This window comes from Dama dama, chromosome 24 (genome assembly GCF_033118175.1).
Source record: "Dama dama isolate Ldn47 chromosome 24, ASM3311817v1, whole genome shotgun sequence".
Classification (NCBI taxonomy): Eukaryota; Metazoa; Chordata; class Mammalia; order Artiodactyla; family Cervidae; genus Dama; species Dama dama.
The window spans coordinates 1,597,877-1,616,916 of NC_083704.1; positions in this window are offsets into that span (position 1 = coordinate 1,597,877).

Consider the following 19,040-nt stretch of genomic DNA (forward strand, 5'->3'; position numbering starts at 1 on the left):
GCAAGGGCCCGGAGAGTGCACCACCCCGAAGCACTTTTCTCCCGGGCTTGGGAGCATTGTGCGTGCCTGGCGGGAACAGCGTGCGGGAGTGCTTGCAAACCGGCCTTTGGAGGAAGACGGGGAGGTCTTCCAGTGGGAGAGTGCCGGTTGTGCTAAGAGGCCCCACAGGCCAGGGGCAGGACCCAGCAGTGTCCCTGCCCCTGGCAGCCTTGCCCAGACCTTCCTGGCCTCCGGGGGTACTGCCCCACCAAGGGGCAGGCTGCGGGGACTGGGTCCAGACATGGCCAGGCGCCTCCCCAGGCTCATCCCCGCTGGTGCCTTTCCCCAGGGCCTAGGCCTCGGTTGAGGCCTCCTTGGAGAAGAGGTTGCTGGCAGGGGCTGTCTCCACACTGCAAGGTGCTTGAGCTCAGAGGGCCTCGTCAGCGGGAAGGGACCAGCAAGGGGCTGGATGCACAAGACCTCTTTGGCCTAGCAGCCTCAGGGCAGCAGGGAGAGGAAGAGGCCCAACTTGCCCCTAGGTCGGCTCTGCTCCTTGCCACACAGGCGGCCAGCCCAGCAGCTGCCTGACAGACTCTGGCTCCCCCGAGCTCTCTGCCGGTGCAGGGGTCAGGAACAGACGTGTGCATGTGGTTCTGCCTTGGTCTGGGAGTGTGGACCCCCTGCCTGGCCTCCAGGCTCAGGGGCAAGGGCCCGGAGAGAGCACCACCCCGAAGTGCTTTTCTCCCGGGCTTGGGAGCATTGTGCGTGCCTGGGGGGAACAGCGGGCGGGAGTGTTGGCAATCCGGCCTTTGGAGGCAGCCGGGGAGGTCTTCCAAGGGCCCGGACTGATCACCACCCCAAAATGCTTTTCTCCCAGGCTTGGGAGCATTGTGCGCGGCTGTCGGGAACAGCGGACATGAGTGCTTACAAACCGGCCTTTGGAGGCAGCCCAGGAGGTCTTCCAAGGGCCGGGAGAGAGCACCACCCCAAAATGCTTTTCTCCCGGGCTTGGGAGCATTGTGCGTGGCTGGCGGAAGCAGCGGGAATGAGTACTACAAACCGGCCTTTGGAGGCAGCCGGGGAGGTCTTGAAAGTGCCCGGAGAGAGCACCACCCTGAAGCGCTTTTCTCCCGGGCTTGGGAGCATTGTGCGCGGCTGGCGGGATCAGCAGGCAGCAGTGCTTGCAAACTGGCCTTTGGAAGCAGCCGGGGAGGTCTTCCAAGGGCCCGGAGTGAGCACCACCCCAAAATGCTTTTCTCCCGGGCTTGGCAGCATTGTGCGCAGCTGGTGGGAACAACGGGCATGAGTGCTAGCAAACCGGCTTTTGAGGCAGCCGGGGACGTCTTACAAGGGCCTGGAGAGAGCACCTCCCCGAAGCACTTTTCTCCCGGGCTTCGGAGCATTGTGCGTGGCTGGCGGGAACAGCAGGAAGGAGTCCTTGCAAACCGGCCTTTGGAGGCAGCCGGGGAGGTCTTCCAAGGGCCTGTAGAGAGCACCACCCAGAAGCGCTTTTCTTCCGGTCTTGGGAGCATTGTGCGCGGCTGGCGGGAACAGCAGGCAGGAGTGCTTGCAAACTGGCCTTTGGAGGCAGCCGGGGGGTCTTCCAGTGGGAGAGGGCCGGTTGTGCTCAGAGGCCCCACAGGCCAGCGGCAGGACCCAGCAGGGCCCCTGCCCCTGGCCAGCCTTGCCCAGACCTTCCTGGCCTCCGGGGGTACTGCCCCACCAAGGGGCAGGCTGCGGGGACTGGGTCCAGACATGTCCGTGCGCCTCCCCAGGATCATCCCCGCTGGTGCCTTTCCCCTGGACCTAGGCCTCGGTTGAGGCCTCTTTGGAGAGGAGGTTGCTGGCAGGGGATGTCTCCACTGTGCAAGGTGCTGGAGCTCAGAGGGCCTCGTCAGAGGGAAGGGACCAGCAAAGGGCTGGATACCCAAGACCTCTTTGACCCAGCAGCCTCAGGGCAGCAGGGAGAGCAAGAGGCCCAACTTGCCTCTAGGTCGGCTCTGCCCCGTCCCACACAGGCAGCTAGCCCAGCAGCAGCCTGGCAGTCTCTGGCTCCCCCGAGCTCTCTGCCGGTGTAGGGGGCAGGAACAGACGTGTGCATTTCGTTCTGCCTTGGCCTGGGAGTGTGTTCCCCCTGCCTGGCCCCCAGGCTCAGGGGCAAGGGCCCGGAGAGAGCACCACCCCGAAGCGCTTTTCTCCCGGACTTGGGAGCATTGTGCGTGCCTGGCGGGAACAGCGTGCGGGAGTGCTTGCAAACCGGCCTTTGGAGGAAGACGGGGAGGTCTTCCAGTGGGAGAGTGCCGGTTGTGCTCAGAGGCCCCACAGGCCAGGGGCAGGACCCAGCAGTGTCCCTGCCCCTGGCAGCGTTGCCCAGAACTTCCTGGCTCCGGAGTTACAGCCCCACCAAGGGGCAGGCTGCGGGGACTGGGTCCAGACATGCCCGGGCGCCTCCCCAGGCTCATCCCCGCTGGTGCCTTTCCCCTGGGCCTAGGCCTCGGGTGAGGCCTCCTTGGAGAGGAGGTTGCTGGCAGGGGCTGTCTCCACACTGCAAGGTGCTGGAGCTCAGAGGGCCTCGTCAGAGGGAAGGGACCAGCAAGGGGCTGGATGCCCAAGACCTCTTTGGCCCAGCAGCCTCAGGGCAGCAGGGAGAGCAAGACGCCCAACTTGCCCCTAGGTCGGCTCTGCCCCTTCCCACACAGGCGGCCAGCCCAGCAGCTGCCTGACAGACTCTGGCTCCCCCTAGCTCTCTGCCGGTGCAGGGGGCAGGAACAGACGTGTGCATGTGGTTCTGCCTTGGCCTGGGAGTGTGTTCCCCCTGCATTGCCCCCAGGCTCAGGGGCAAGGGCCCGGTGAGAGCACCACCCCGAAGCGCTTTTCTCCCCGTCTTGGGAGCATTGTGCGCGCCTGGTGGGAACAGTGGGCAGGAGTGATGGCAAACCGGCCTTTGGAGGCAGTCGGGGAGGTCTTCCAGTGGGAGAGGGCCGGTTGTGCTCAGAGGCCCCACAGGCCAGGGGCAGGACCCAGCAGGGCCCCTGCCCCTGGCCAGCCTTGCCCAGACCTTCCTGGCCTCCGGGGGTACTGCCCCACAAAGGGGCAGGCTGCGGGGACTGGGTCCAGACATGCCCGGGCGGCTCCCCAGGCTCATCCCCGCTGGTGCCTTTCCCCTGGGCCTAGGCCTCGGTTGAGTCCTCCTTGGAGAGGAGGTTGCCGGCAGGGGCTGTATCCACACTGCAAGGTGCTGGAGCTCAGAGGGCCTCGTCAGATGGAAGGGACCAGCAAGGGGCTGGATGCCCAAGACCTCTTTGGCCCAGCAGCCTCAGGGCAGCAGGGAGAGCAAGAGGCCCAACTTGCCCCTAGGTCAGCTCTGCCCCTTCCCACACAGGCGGCCAGCCCAGCAGCTGCCTGACAGACTCTGGCTCCCCCGAGCTCTCTGCCGGTGCAGGGGTCAGGAACAGATGTGTGCATGTGGTTCTGCCTTGGCCTGGGAGTGTGGATCACCTGCCTGGCGCCAGGCTCAGGGGCAAGGGCACGGAGAGAGCACCACCCCGAAGTGCTTTTCTCCCGGGCTTGGGAGCATTGTGCGTTCCTGGCGGGAACAGCGGGCGGGAGTGTTGGTAAACAGGCCTTTGGAGGCAGCCGGGGAGGTCTTCCAGGGCCCGGTGTGAGCACCACCCCAAAATGCTTTTCTCCCGGGCTTGGGAGTATTGTGCGTGGCTGGTGGGAACAGCGGGCGGGAGTGCTTGCAAACCGGACTTTGGAGGCAGCCGGGGAGGTCTTCCAAGGGCCAGGAGAGAGCACCACCCAGAAGCGCTTTTCTCCCGGGCTTGGAACATTTGCGCGAATGGCGGGAACAGCGAGTGGGAGTGCCTCCAAACCGGCCTTTGGGGGCACCCCGGGAGGTCTTCCATGGGCACGGAGAGAACAGCACCCCGAAGCGTTTTTCTCCGGGGTTTTGGAGGATTGTGCGTGGCTGGCGGGAACAGCGAGTGGGAGTGCTTGCAAACCGGCCTTTGGGGGCAGCCAGGGAGGTCCTCCATGGGCACGGAGAGAACACCACCCCGTAGCGCTTTTCTCCCGGTCTTGGGAGCATTGTGCGAGGCTGGCGGGAACAGCGGGCGGGAGTGCTTGCAAACCGGCCTTTGGAGGCAGCCGGGGAGGTCTTCCAAGGGCCCGGAGGGAGTACCATCCCGAAGCACTTTTTTCCCGGAATTGGGAGCATTGTGCACGGCTGTCGGGAACAGCGGACATGAGTGCTTGCAAACCGGCCTTTGTAGGCAGCCGGGGAGGTCTTCCAAGGGCCCGGAGAGAGCAGCACCCCAAAATGCTTTTCTCCCGGGCTTGGGAGCATTGTGTGCGGCTGGCGGGTCAGCGGGAGGGAGTTCTTGAAAATCAGCCTTTGGAGGCAGCCGGGGAGGTCTTCCAAGGGCCGGGAGAGAGCACCTCCCCGAAGCGCTTTTCTCCCGGGCTTGGGAGCATTGTGCGCGGCTGGCGGGAACAGCGCGATTGAGTGATTGCAAACCGGCCTTTGGAGGCATCCGGGGAGGTCTTCCAAGGGCCGGGAGAGAGCACCACCCCGAAGCGCTTCTCTCCCGGGCTTGGGAGCATTGTGCGCGGCTGGCGGGAACAGCGGGCATGAGTGCTTGCAAACCGGCCTTTGGAGGCAGCCGGGGAGGTCTTCCAAGGGCCCGGAGAGAGCACCACCCCGAAGCGCTTTTCACCCTTGATTGGGAGCATTGTGTGCGGCTGGCGGGACAGCGGGAGGGAGTTCTTGAAAACCAGCCTTTGGAGGCAGCCGCGGAGGTCTTCCAAGGGCCGGGAGAGAGCACCACCCCGAAGCGCTTTTCTCCTGGGCTTGGAGCATTTGCACGGATGGCGGGAACAGCGAGTGGGAGTGCTTGCAAACCGGCCTTTGGGGGCAACCCGGGAGGTCTTTCTTGGGCCCAGAGAGAACACCACCCCGAAACACTTTTCTCCCGGGCTTGGGAGCATTGTGCGCGGGTGGCGGGAACAGCAGGCAGAAGTGCTTGCAAACCGGCCTTGGAGGCAGCCAGGGAGGTCTTCCAAGGGCCCGGAGTGAGCACCACCCAAAAATGCTTTTCTCCCGGGCTGGGAGCATGTGCGCGGCTGGTGGGAACAGCGGGAATGAGGGCTTGCAAACTGGCCATTGAAGGCAGCCTGGGAGGTCTTCCAGCGAGAGAGGGCCGGTTGTGCTCAGAGGCCCCACAGGCCAGGGGCAGGACCCAGCAGGGCCCCTGCCCCTGGCCAGCCTTGCCCAGACCTTCCTGGCCTCGGGGGTACTGCCTCACCAAGGGGCCGGCTGCGGGGACTGGGTCCAGACATGCCCGAGCGCCTCCCCTGGCTCATCCCCGCTGGTGCCTTTCCCCTGGGCCTAGGCCTCGGTTGAGGCCTCCTTGGAGAGGAGGTTGCTGGCAGGTGCTGTCTCCACACTGCAACGTGCTGGAGCTCAGAGTGCCTCGTCAGAGGGAAGGGACCAGCAAGGGGCTGGATGCCCAAGACCTCTTTGGCCCAGCAGCCTCAGGGCAACAGGGAGAGCAAGAGGCCCAACTTGCCCCTAGGTCGGCTCTGCCCCTTCCCACACAGGCGGCCAACCCAGCAGCTGCCTGGCAGACTCTGGCTCCCCCGAGCTCTCTGCAGGTGCAGGGGGCAGGAACAGACGTGTGCATGTGGTTCTGATTTCGCCTGGGAGTGTGGAATCCCTGCCTGGCCCCCAGGCTCAGGGGCAAGGGCCCGGAGAAAGCACCACCCCGAAGCGGTTTTCTCCCGGGCTTGGGAGCATTGTGCGTGCCTGGCGGGAACAGCGGGCGGGAGTGCTTGCAAACCGGCCTTTGGAGGCAGCCGGGGAGGTCTTCCAGCGGGAGAGGGCCGGTTGTTCTCAGAGCCCCCACAGGCCAGGGGCAGGACCCAGCAGGGCCCCTGCCCCTGTCCAGCATTGCCCAGACCTTCCTGGCCTCCGGGGGTACTGCCCCACCAAGGGGCAGGCTGCGGGGACTGTGTCCAGACATGCCCGGGCGCCTCCCCAGTCTCATCCCCGCTGGTGCCTTTCCCCTGGACCTAGGCCTCGGTTAAGGACTCCTTGGAGAGGAGGTGGCTGGCAGGGGCTGTCTCCACACTGCAAGGTGCTGGAGCTCAGAGGGCCTCGTCAGAGGGAAGGGACCAGCTAGGGGCTGGATGCCCAAGACCTCTTTGGCCCAGCAGCCTCAGGGCAGCAGGGAGAGCAAGAGGCCCAAATTGCCCCTAGGTCGGCTCTGCCCCTTCCCACACAGGCAGCCAGCCCAGCAGCTGCCTGATAGACTCTGGCTCTCCCGAGCTCTCTGCCGGTGCAGGGGGCAGGAACAGACGTGTGCATGTGGTTCTGATTTGGCCTGGGAGTGTGGAACCCCTGCCTGGCCCCCAGGCTCCGGGGAAAGGGCACGGAGAGAGAACCACCCCGAAGCGCTTTTCTCCCGGGCTTGCGAGCATTGTGCGTGCCTGGCGGGATCAGCGGGCGGGAGTGCTTGCAAACCGGCCTTTGGAGGCAGCCGGGGAGGTCTTCCAGCGGGAGAGGGCCGGTTGTGCTCAGAGGCCCCACAGGCCAGGGATAGGACCCAGCAGGGCCCCTGCCCCTGGCCAGCCTTGCCCAGACCTTCCTGGCCTCCGGGGGTACTGCCCCACCAAGGGGCAGGCTGCGGGGACTGGGTCCAGACATGTCCGTGCGCCTCCCCAGGATCATCCCCGCTGGTGCCTTTCCCCTGGACCTAGGCCTCGGTTGAGGCCTCTTTGGAGAGGAGGTTGCTGGCAGGGGATGTCTCCACTGTGCAAGGTGCTGGAGCTCAGAGGGCCTCGTCAGAGGGAAGGGACCAGCAAAGGGCTGGACACCCAAGACCTCTTTGACCCAGCAGCCTCAGGGCAGCAGGGAGAGCAAGAGGCCCAACTTGCCCCTAGGTCGGCTCTGCCCCGTCCCACACAGGCAGCTAGCCCAGCAGCAGCCTGGCAGTCTCTGGCTCCCCCGAGCTCTCTGCCGGTGTAGGGGGCAGGAACAGACGTGTGCATTTCGTTCTGCCTTGGCCTGGGAGTGTGTTCCCCCTGCCTGGCCCCCAGGCTCAGGGGCAAGGGCCCGGTGAGAGCACCACCCCGAAGCGCTTTTCTCCCCGTCTTGGGAGCATTGTGCGCGCCTGGTGGGAACAGTGGGCAGGAGTGATGGCAAACCGGCCTTTGGAGGCAGTCGGGGAGGTCTTCCAGCGGGAGAGGGCCGGTCGTGCTCAGAGGCCCCACAGGCCAGGGGTAGGACCCAGCAGGGCCCCTGCCACTGGCCAGCCTTGCCCAGACCTTCCTGGCCTCCGGGGGTACTGCCGCACCAAGGGGCAGGCTGCGGGGCCTGGGTCCAGACATTCCCGGGCGCCTCCCCAGGCTCATCCCTGCTGGTGCCTTTCCCCTGGGCCTAGGCCTCGGTTGAGGCCTCCTTGGAGAGGAGGTTTCTGGCAGGGGCTGTCTCCACACTGCAAGGTGCTGGAGCTCAGAGGGCCTCGTCAGAGGGAAGGGACCAGCAAGGGGCTGGATGCCCAAGACCTCTTTGGCCCAGCAGCCTCAGGGCAGCAGGGAGAGCAAGAGGCCCAACTTGCCACTAGGTCGGCTCTGCCCCTTCCCACACAGGCGGCTAGCCCAGCAGCTGCCTGACAGCCTCTGGCTCCCCCGAGCTCTCTGCCGGTGCAGGGGGTAGGAACAGACGTGTGCAAATGGTTCTGCCTTGGCCTGGGAGTGTGTTCCCCCTGCCTGGCCCCCAGGCTCAGGGGCAAGGGCCCGGAGAGAGCACCACCCCGAAGCGCTTTTCTCCCGGGCTTGGGAGCATTGTGCACGCCTGGTGGGAACAGTGGGCGGGCGTGCTTGCAAACCGGCCTTTGGAGGCAGCCGGGGAGGTCTTCCAGTGGGAGAGGGCCGGTTGTGCTCAGAGGCCCCACAGGCCAGGGGCAGGACCCAGCAGGGCCCCTGCCCCTGGCCAGCCTTGCCCAGACCTTCCTGGCCTCCGGGGGTACTGCCCCACCAAGGGGCAGGCTGCGGGGACTGGGTCCAGACATGCCCGGGCGGCTCCCCAGGCTCATCCCCGCTGGTGCCTTTCCCCTGGGCCTAGGCCTCGGTTGAGTCCTCCTTGGAGAGGAGGTTGCCGGCAGGGGCTGTATCCACACTGCAAGGTGCTGGAGCTCAGAGGGCCTCGTCAGATGGAAGGGACCAGCAAGGGGCTGGATGCCCAAGACCTCTTTGGCCCAGCAGCCTCAGGGCAGCAGGGAGAGCAAGAGGCCCAACTTGCCCCTAGGTCAGCTCTGCCCCTTCCCACACAGGCGGCCAGCCCAGCAGCTGCCTGACAGACTCTGGCTCCCCCGAGCTCTCTGCCGGTGCAGGGGTCAGGAACAGACGTGTGCATGTGGTTCTGCCTTGGCCTGGGAGTGTGGATCACCTGCCTGGCGCCAGGCTCAGGGGCAAGGGCACGGAGAGAGCACCACCCCGAAGTGCTTTTCTCCCGGGCTTGGGAGCATTGTGCGTTCCTGGCGGGAACAGCGGGCGGGAGTGTTGGTAAACAGGCCTTTGGAGGCAGCCGGGGAGGTCTTCCAGGGCCCGGTGTGAGCACCACCCCAAAATGCTTTTCTCCCGGGCTTGGGAGTATTGTGCGTGGCTGGTGGGAACAGCGGGCGGGAGTGCTTGCAAACCGGACTTTGGAGGCAGCCGGGGAGGTCTTCCAAGGGCCAGGAGAGAGCACCACCCAGAAGCGCTTTTCTCCCGGGCTTGGAACATTTGCGCGAATGGCGGGAACAGCGAGTGGGAGTGCCTCCAAACCGGCCTTTGGGGGCACCCCGGGAGGTCTTCCATGGGCACGGAGAGAACAGCACCCCGAAGCGTTTTTCTCCGGGGTTTTGGAGGATTGTGCGTGGCTGGCGGGAACAGCGAGTGGGAGTGCTTGCAAACCGGCCTTTGGGGGCAGCCAGGGAGGTCCTCCATGGGCACGGAGAGAACACCACCCCGTAGCGCTTTTCTCCCGGTCTTGGGAGCATTGTGCGAGGCTGGCGGGAACAGCGGGCGGGAGTGCTTGCAAACCGGCCTTTGGAGGCAGCCGGGGAGGTCTTCCAAGGGCCCGGAGGGAGTACCATCCCGAAGCACTTTTTTCCCGGAATTGGGAGCATTGTGCACGGCTGTCGGGAACAGCGGACATGAGTGCTTGCAAACCGGCCTTTGTAGGCAGCCGGGGAGGTCTTCCAAGGGCCCGGAGAGAGCAGCACCCCAAAATGCTTTTCTCCCGGGCTTGGGAGCATTGTGTGCGGCTGGCGGGTCAGCGGGAGGGAGTTCTTGAAAATCAGCCTTTGGAGGCAGCCGGGGAGGTCTTCCAAGGGCCGGGAGAGAGCACCACCCCGAAGCGCTTTTCTCCCGGGCTTGGGAGCATTGTGCGCGGCTGGCGGGAACAGCGGGATTGAGTGATTGCAAACCGGCCTTTGGAGGCATCCGGGGAGGTCTTCCAAGGGCCGGGAGAGAGCACCACCCCGAAGCGCTTCTCTCCCGGGCTTGGGAGCATTGTGCGCGGCTGGCGGGAACAGCGGGCATGAGTGCTTGCAAACCGGCCTTTGGAGGCAGCCGGGGAGGTCTTCCAAGGGCCCGGAGAGAGCACCACCCCGAAGCGCTTTTCTCCCTTGATTGGGAGCATTGTGTGCGGCTGGCGGGACAGCGGGAGGGAGTTCTTGAAAACCAGCCTTTGGAGGCAGCCGCGGAGGTCTTCCAAGGGCCGGGAGAGAGCACCACCCCGAAGCGCTTTTCTCCTGGGCTTGGAGCATTTGCACGGATGGCGGGAACAGCGAGTGGGAGTGCTTGCAAACCGGCCTTTGGGGGCAGCCCGGGAGGTCTTTCTTGGGCCCAGAGAGAACACCACCCCGAAACGCTTTTCTCCCGGGCTTGGGAGCATTGTGCGTGGGTGGCGGGAACAGCAGGCAGAAGTGCTTGCAAACCGGCCTTGGAGGCAGCCAGGGAGGTCTTCCAAGGGCCCGGAGTGAGCACCACCCAAAAATGCTTTTCTCCCGGGCTGGGAGCATGTGCGCGGCTGGTGGGAACAGCGGGAAAGAGGGCTTGCAAACTGGCCATTGGAGGCAGCCGGGGAGGTCTTCCAGCGAGAGAGGGCCGGTTGTGCTCAGAGGCCCCACAGGCCAGGGGCAGGACCCAGCAGGGCCCCTGCCCCTGGCCAGCCTTGCCCAGACCTTCCTGGCCTCGGGGGTACTGCCCCACCAAGGGGCAGGCTGCGGGGACTGGGTCCAGACATGCCCGAGCGCCTCCCCTGGCTCATCCCCGCTGGTGCCTTTCCCCTGGGCCTAGGCCTCGGTTGAGGCCTCCTTGGAGAGGAGGTTGCTGGCAGGTGCTGTCTCCACACTGCAAGGTGCTGGAGCTCAGAGTGCCTCGTCAGAGGGAAGGGACCAGCAAGGGGCTGGATGCCCAAGACCTCTTTGGCCCAGCAGCCTCAGGGCAACAGGGAGAGCAAGAGGCCCAACTTGCCCCTAGGTCGGCTCTGCCCCTTCCCACACAGGCGGCCAACCCAGCAGCTGCCTGGCAGACTCTGGCTCCCCCGAGCTCTCTGCAGGTGCAGGGGGCAGGAACAGACGTGTGCATGTGGTTCTGATTTCGCCTGGGAGTGTGGAATCCCTGCCTGGCCCCCAGGCTCAGGGGCAAGGACCCGGAGAGAGCACCACCCCGAAGCGGTTTTCTCCCGGGCTTGGGAGCATTGTGCGTGCCTGGCGGGAACAGCGGGCGGGAGTGCTTGCAAACCGGCCTTTGGAGGCAGCCGGGGAGGTCTTCCAGCGGGAGAGGGCCGGTTGTTCTCAGAGCCCCCACAGGCCAGGGGCAGGACCCAGCAGGGCCCCTGCCCCTGTCCAGCATTGCCCAGACCTTCCTGGCCTCCGGGGGTACTGCCCCACCAAGGGGCAGGCTGCGGGGACTGTGTCCAGACATGCCCGGGCGCCTCCCCAGTCTCATCCCCGCTGGTGCCTTTCCCCTGGACCTAGGCCTCGGTTAAGGACTCCTTGGAGAGGAGGTGGCTGGCAGGGGCTGTCTCCACACTGCAAGGTGCTGGAGCTCAGAGGGCCTCGTCAGAGGGAAGGGACCAGCTAGGGGCTGGATGCCCAAGACCTCTTTGGCCCAGCAGCCTCAGGGCAGCAGGGAGAGCAAGAGGCCCAACTTGCCCCTAGGTCAGCTCTGCCCCTTCCCACACAGGCGGCCAGCCCAGCAGCTGCCTGACAGACTCTGGCTCCCCCGAGCTCTCTGCCGGTGCAGGGGTCAGGAACAGACGTGTGCATGTGGTTCTGCCTTGGCCTGGGAGTGTGGATCACCTGCCTGGCGCCAGGCTCAGGGGCAAGGGCACGGAGAGAGCACCACCCCGAAGTGCTTTTCTCCCGGGCTTGGGAGCATTGTGCGTTCCTGGCGGGAACAGCGGGCGGGAGTGTTGGTAAACAGGCCTTTGGAGGCAGCCGGGGAGGTCTTCCAGGGCCCGGTGTGAGCACCACCCCAAAATGCTTTTCTCCCGGGCTTGGGAGTATTGTGCGTGGCTGGTGGGAACAGCGGGCGGGAGTGCTTGCAAACCGGACTTTGGAGGCAGCCGGGGAGGTCTTCCAAGGGCCAGGAGAGAGCACCACCCAGAAGCGCTTTTCTCCCGGGCTTGGAACATTTGCGCGAATGGCGGGAACAGCGAGTGGGAGTGCCTCCAAACCGGCCTTTGGGGGCACCCCGGGAGGTCTTCCATGGGCACGGAGAGAACAGCACCCCGAAGCGTTTTTCTCCGGGGTTTTGGAGGATTGTGCGTGGCTGGCGGGAACAGCGAGTGGGAGTGCTTGCAAACCGGCCTTTGGGGGCAGCCAGGGAGGTCCTCCATGGGCACGGAGAGAACACCACCCCGTAGCGCTTTTCTCCCGGTCTTGGGAGCATTGTGCGAGGCTGGCGGGAACAGCGGGCGGGAGTGCTTGCAAACCGGCCTTTGGAGGCAGCCGGGGAGGTCTTCCAAGGGCCCGGAGGGAGTACCATCCCGAAGCACTTTTTTCCCGGAATTGGGAGCATTGTGCACGGCTGTCGGGAACAGCGGACATGAGTGCTTGCAAACCGGCCTTTGTAGGCAGCCGGGGAGGTCTTCCAAGGGCCCGGAGGGAGTACCATCCCGAAGCACTTTTTTCCCGGAATTGGGAGCATTGTGCACGGCTGTCGGGAACAGCGGACATGAGTGCTTGCAAACCGGCCTTTGTAGGCAGCCGGGGAGGTCTTCCAAGGGCCCGGAGAGAGCAGCACCCCAAAATGCTTTTCTCCCGGGCTTGGGAGCATTGTGTGCGGCTGGCGGGTCAGCGGGAGGGAGTTCTTGAAAATCAGCCTTTGGAGGCAGCCGGGGAGGTCTTCCAAGGGCCGGGAGAGAGCACCACCCCGAAGCGCTTTTCTCCCGGGCTTGGGAGCATTGTGCGCGGCTGGCGGGAACAGCGGGATTGAGTGATTGCAAACCGGCCTTTGGAGGCATCCGGGGAGGTCTTCCAAGGGCCGGGAGAGAGCACCACCCCGAAGCGCTTCTCTCCCGGGCTTGGGAGCATTGTGCGCGGCTGGCGGGAACAGCGGGCATGAGTGCTTGCAAACCGGCCTTTGGAGGCAGCCGGGGAGGTCTTCCAAGGGCCCGGAGAGAGCACCACCCCGAAGCGCTTTTCTCCCTTGATTGGGAGCATTGTGTGCGGCTGGCGGGACAGCGGGAGGGAGTTCTTGAAAACCAGCCTTTGGAGGCAGCCGCGGAGGTCTTCCAAGGGCCGGGAGAGAGCACCACCCCGAAGCGCTTTTCTCCTGGGCTTGGAGCATTTGCACGGATGGCGGGAACAGCGAGTGGGAGTGCTTGCAAACCGGCCTTTGGGGGCAGCCCGGGAGGTCTTTCTTGGGCCCAGAGAGAACACCACCCCGAAACGCTTTTCTCCCGGGCTTGGGAGCATTGTGCGCGGGTGGCGGGAACAGCAGGCAGAAGTGCTTGCAAACCGGCCTTGGAGGCAGCCAGGGAGGTCTTCCAAGGGCCCGGAGTGAGCACCACCCAAAAATGCTTTTCTCCCGGGCTGGGAGCATGTGCGCGGCTGGTGGGAACAGCGGGAAAGAGGGCTTGCAAACTGGCCATTGGAGGCAGCCGGGGAGGTCTTCCAGCGAGAGAGGGCCGGTTGTGCTCAGAGGCCCCACAGGCCAGGGGCAGGACCCAGCAGGGCCCCTGCCCCTGGCCAGCCTTGCCCAGACCTTCCTGGCCTCGGGGGTACTGCCCCACCAAGGGGCAGGCTGCGGGGACTGGGTCCAGACATGCCCGAGCGCCTCCCCTGGCTCATCCCCGCTGGTGCCTTTCCCCTGGGCCTAGGCCTCGGTTGAGGCCTCCTTGGAGAGGAGGTTGCTGGCAGGTGCTGTCTCCACACTGCAAGGTGCTGGAGCTCAGAGTGCCTCGTCAGAGGGAAGGGACCAGCAAGGGGCTGGATGCCCAAGACCTCTTTGGCCCAGCAGCCTCAGGGCAACAGGGAGAGCAAGAGGCCCAACTTGCCCCTAGGTCGGCTCTGCCCCTTCCCACACAGGCGGCCAACCCAGCAGCTGCCTGGCAGACTCTGGCTCCCCCGAGCTCTCTGCAGGTGCAGGGGGCAGGAACAGACGTGTGCATGTGGTTCTGATTTCGCCTGGGAGTGTGGAATCCCTGCCTGGCCCCCAGGCTCAGGGGCAAGGACCCGGAGAGAGCACCACCCCGAAGCGGTTTTCTCCCGGGCTTGGGAGCATTGTGCGTGCCTGGCGGGAACAGCGGGCGGGAGTGCTTGCAAACCGGCCTTTGGAGGCAGCCGGGGAGGTCTTCCAGCGGGAGAGGGCCGGTTGTTCTCAGAGCCCCCACAGGCCAGGGGCAGGACCCAGCAGGGCCCCTGCCCCTGTCCAGCATTGCCCAGACCTTCCTGGCCTCCGGGGGTACTGCCCCACCAAGGGGCAGGCTGCGGGGACTGTGTCCAGACATGCCCGGGCGCCTCCCCAGTCTCATCCCCGCTGGTGCCTTTCCCCTGGACCTAGGCCTCGGTTAAGGACTCCTTGGAGAGGAGGTGGCTGGCAGGGGCTGTCTCCACACTGCAAGGTGCTGGAGCTCAGAGGGCCTCGTCAGAGGGAAGGGACCAGCTAGGGGCTGGATGCCCAAGACCTCTTTGGCCCAGCAGCCTCAGGGCAGCAGGGAGAGCAAGAGGCCCAACTTGCCCCTAGGTCAGCTCTGCCCCTTCCCACACAGGCGGCCAGCCCAGCAGCTGCCTGACAGACTCTGGCTCCCCCGAGCTCTCTGCCGGTGCAGGGGTCAGGAACAGACGTGTGCATGTGGTTCTGCCTTGGCCTGGGAGTGTGGATCACCTGCCTGGCGCCAGGCTCAGGGGCAAGGGCACGGAGAGAGCACCACCCCGAAGTGCTTTTCTCCCGGGCTTGGGAGCATTGTGCGTTCCTGGCGGGAACAGCGGGCGGGAGTGTTGGTAAACAGGCCTTTGGAGGCAGCCGGGGAGGTCTTCCAGGGCCCGGTGTGAGCACCACCCCAAAATGCTTTTCTCCCGGGCTTGGGAGTATTGTGCGTGGCTGGTGGGAACAGCGGGCGGGAGTGCTTGCAAACCGGACTTTGGAGGCAGCCGGGGAGGTCTTCCAAGGGCCAGGAGAGAGCACCACCCAGAAGCGCTTTTCTCCCGGGCTTGGAACATTTGCGCGAATGGCGGGAACAGCGAGTGGGAGTGCCTCCAAACCGGCCTTTGGGGGCACCCCGGGAGGTCTTCCATGGGCACGGAGAGAACAGCACCCCGAAGCGTTTTTCTCCGGGGTTTTGGAGGATTGTGCGTGGCTGGCGGGAACAGCGAGTGGGAGTGCTTGCAAACCGGCCTTTGGGGGCAGCCAGGGAGGTCCTCCATGGGCACGGAGAGAACACCACCCCGTAGCGCTTTTCTCCCGGTCTTGGGAGCATTGTGCGAGGCTGGCGGGAACAGCGGGCGGGAGTGCTTGCAAACCGGCCTTTGGAGGCAGCCGGGGAGGTCTTCCAAGGGCCCGGAGGGAGTACCATCCCGAAGCACTTTTTTCCCGGAATTGGGAGCATTGTGCACGGCTGTCGGGAACAGCGGACATGAGTGCTTGCAAACCGGCCTTTGTAGGCAGCCGGGGAGGTCTTCCAAGGGCCCGGAGAGAGCAGCACCCCAAAATGCTTTTCTCCCGGGCTTGGGAGCATTGTGTGCGGCTGGCGGGTCAGCGGGAGGGAGTTCTTGAAAATCAGCCTTTGGAGGCAGCCGGGGAGGTCTTCCAAGGGCCGGGAGAGAGCACCACCCCGAAGCGCTTTTCTCCCGGGCTTGGGAGCATTGTGCGCGGCTGGCGGGAACAGCGGGATTGAGTGATTGCAAACCGGCCTTTGGAGGCATCCGGGGAGGTCTTCCAAGGGCCGGGAGAGAGCACCACCCCGAAGCGCTTCTCTCCCGGGCTTGGGAGCATTGTGCGCGGCTGGCGGGAACAGCGGGCATGAGTGCTTGCAAACCGGCCTTTGGAGGCAGCCGGGGAGGTCTTCCAAGGGCCCGGAGAGAGCACCACCCCGAAGCGCTTTTCTCCCTTGATTGGGAGCATTGTGTGCGGCTGGCGGGACAGCGGGAGGGAGTTCTTGAAAACCAGCCTTTGGAGGCAGCCGCGGAGGTCTTCCAAGGGCCGGGAGAGAGCACCACCCCGAAGCGCTTTTCTCCTGGGCTTGGAGCATTTGCACGGATGGCGGGAACAGCGAGTGGGAGTGCTTGCAAACCGGCTTTTGGGGGCAGCCCGGGAGGTCTTTCTTGGGCCCAGAGAGAACACCACCCCGAAACGCTTTTCTCCCGGGCTTGGGAGCATTGTGCGCGGGTGGCGGGAACAGCAGGCAGAAGTGCTTGCAAACCGGCCTTGGAGGCAGCCAGGGAGGTCTTCCAAGGGCCCGGAGTGAGCACCACCCAAAAATGCTTTTCTCCCGGGCTGGGAGCATGTGCGCGGCTGGTGGGAACAGCGGGAAAGAGGGCTTGCAAACTGGCCATTGGAGGCAGCCGGGGAGGTCTTCCAGCGAGAGAGGGCCGGTTGTGCTCAGAGGCCCCACAGGCCAGGGGCAGGACCCAGCAGGGCCCCTGCCCCTGGCCAGCCTTGCCCAGACCTTCCTGGCCTCGGGGGTACTGCCCCACCAAGGGGCAGGCTGCGGGGACTGGGTCCAGACATGCCCGAGCGCCTCCCCTGGCTCATCCCCGCTGGTGCCTTTCCCCTGGGCCTAGGCCTCGGTTGAGGCCTCCTTGGAGAGGAGGTTGCTGGCAGGTGCTGTCTCCACACTGCAAGGTGCTGGAGCTCAGAGTGCCTCGTCAGAGGGAAGGGACCAGCAAGGGGCTGGATGCCCAAGACCTCTTTGGCAAAGCAGCCTCAGGGCAACAGGGAGAGCAAGAGGCCCAACTTGCCCCTAGGTCGGCTCTGCCCCTTCCCACACAGGCGGCCAACCCAGCAGCTGCCTGGCAGACTCTGGCTCCCCCGAGCTCTCTGCAGGTGCAGGGGGCAGGAACAGACGTGTGCATGTGGTTCTGATTTCGCCTGGGAGTGTGGAATCCCTGCCTGGCCCCCAGGCTCAGGGGCAAGGGCCCGGAGAGAGCACCACCCCGAAGCGGTTTTCTCCCGGGCTTGGGAGCATTGTGCGTGCCTGGCGGGAACAGCGGGCGGGAGTGCTTGCAAACCGGCCTTTGGAGGCAGCCGGGGAGGTCTTCCAGCGGGAGAGGGCCGGTTGTTCTCAGAGCCCCCACAGGCCAGGGGCAGGACCCAGCAGGGCCCCTGCCCCTGTCCAGCATTGCCCAGACCTTCCTGGCCTCCGGGGGTACTGCCCCACCAAGGGGCAGGCTGCGGGGACTGTGTCCAGACATGCCCGGGCGCCTCCCCAGTCTCATCCCCGCTGGTGCCTTTCCCCTGGACCTAGGCCTCGGTTAAGGACTCCTTGGAGAGGAGGTGGCTGGCAGGGGCTGTCTCCACACTGCAAGGTGCTGGAGCTCAGAGGGCCTCGTCAGAGGGAAGGGACCAGCTAGGGGCTGGATGCCCAAGACCTCTTTGGCCCAGCAGCCTCAGGGCAGCAGGGAGAGCAAGAGGCCCAAATTGCCCCTAGGTCGGCTCTGCCCCTTCCCACACAGGCAGCCAGCCCAGCAGCTGCCTGATAGACTCTGGCTCTCCCGAGCTCTCTGCCGGTGCAGGGGGCAGGAACAGACGTGTGCATGTGGTTCTGCCTTGGTCTGGGAGTGTGTTCCCCCTGCCTTGCCCATAGGCTCAGGGGCAAGGGCCCGGAGAGAGCACCAGCCCGAAGCGCTTTTCTCCCAGGCTTGGGAGCATTGTGCGTGCCTGGCGGGAACAGCGGGCGGGAGTGCTTGCAAACAGGCCTTTGGAGGCAGCCGGGGAGGTCTTCCAGCGGGAGAGGGCCGGTTGTGCTCAGAGGCCCCACAGGCCAGGGGCAGGACCCAGCAGGGCCCCTGCCCTTGGCCAGCCTTGCCCAGACCTTCCTGGCCTCCGGATGTACTGCCCCACCAAGGGGAGGCTGCGGGGACTGTGTCCAGACATGCCCGGGCGCCTCCCCAGTCTCATCCCCGCTGGCGCCTTTCCCCTGGGCCTAGGCCTCGGTTAAGGCCTCCTTGGAGAGGAGGTTGCTGGCAGGGGCTGTCTCCACACTGCGAGGTGCTGGAGCTCAGAGGGCCTCGTCAGCTGGAAAAGACCAGCAATGGGCTGGATGCCCAAGACCTCTTTGGCCCAGCAGCCTCAGGGCAGCAGGGAGAGCAAGAGGCCCAACTTGCCCCTAGGTCGGCTCTGCCCCTTCCCACACAGGCAGCCAACCCAGCAGCTGCCTGGCAGACTCTGGCTCCCCCGAGCTCTCTGCCGGTGCAGGGGACAGGAACAGACATGTGCATGTGGTTCTGCCTTGGCCTGGGAGTGTGTTCCCCCTGCATTGCCCCCAGGCTCAGGGGCAAGGGCCCGGAGAGAGCACCACCCCGAAGCACTTTTTTCTCGGGCTTGGGAGCATTGTGCGCGCCTGGTGGGAACAGTGGGCGGGAGTGTTGGCAAACCGGCCTTTGGAGGCAGCCGGGGAGCTCTTCCAGCGGGAGAGGGCCGGATGTGCTCAGAGGCCCCACAGGCCAGGGGCAGGACCCAGCAGGGCCCCTGCCCCTGGCCAGCCTTGCCCAGACCTTCCTGGCCTCCGGGGGTACTGCCCCACCAAGGGGCAGGCTGCGGGAACTGGGTCCAGACATGCCCTGGCGCCTCCCCAGGCTCATCCCCGCTGGTGCATTTCCCCTGGGCCTAGGCCTCGGTTGAGGCCTCCTTGGAGAGGAGGTTGCTGGCAGGGGCTGACTCCACACTGCGTGGTGCTGGAACTCAGAGGGCCTCGTCAGAGAGAAGGGACCAGCAAGGGGCTGGATGCCCAAGACGTCTTTGGCCCAGCAGCCTCAGGGCAGTAGGGAGAGTAAGAGGCCCAACTTGCCCCTAGGTCGGCTCTGCCCCTTCCCACACAGGCGGCCAGCCCAGCAGCTGCCTGACAGACTCTGGCTCCCCCGAGCTCTCTGCCGGTGCAGGGGGCAGGAACAGACGTGTGCATGTGTTTCTGCCTTGGCCTGGGAGTGTGGATCCCCTGACTGGCCCCCAGGCTCAGGGGCAAGGGCCCGGAGAGAGCACCACCCCAAAGCGCTTTTCTCCCGGGCTTGGGAGCATTGTGCGCGCCTGGTGGGAACAGTGGGCGGGAGTGTTGGCAAACCGGCCTTTGGAGGCAGCCGGGGAGGTCTTCCAGCGGGAGAGGGCCGGTTGTGCTCAGAGGTCCCAGAGGCCAGGTGCAGGAATCAGCAGGTCCCCTGCTCTGGCCAGCCTTGCCCAGACCTTCCTGGCCTCCGGGGGTACTGCCCCACCTAGGGGCAGGCTGCGGGGACTGGGTCCAGACATGCCCGGGCGCCTCCCCAGGCTCATCCCCGCTGGTGCCTTTCCCCTGGGCCTAGGCCTCGGTTGAGGCCTCCTTGGAGAGGAGGTTGCTGGCAGGGGCTGTCTCCACA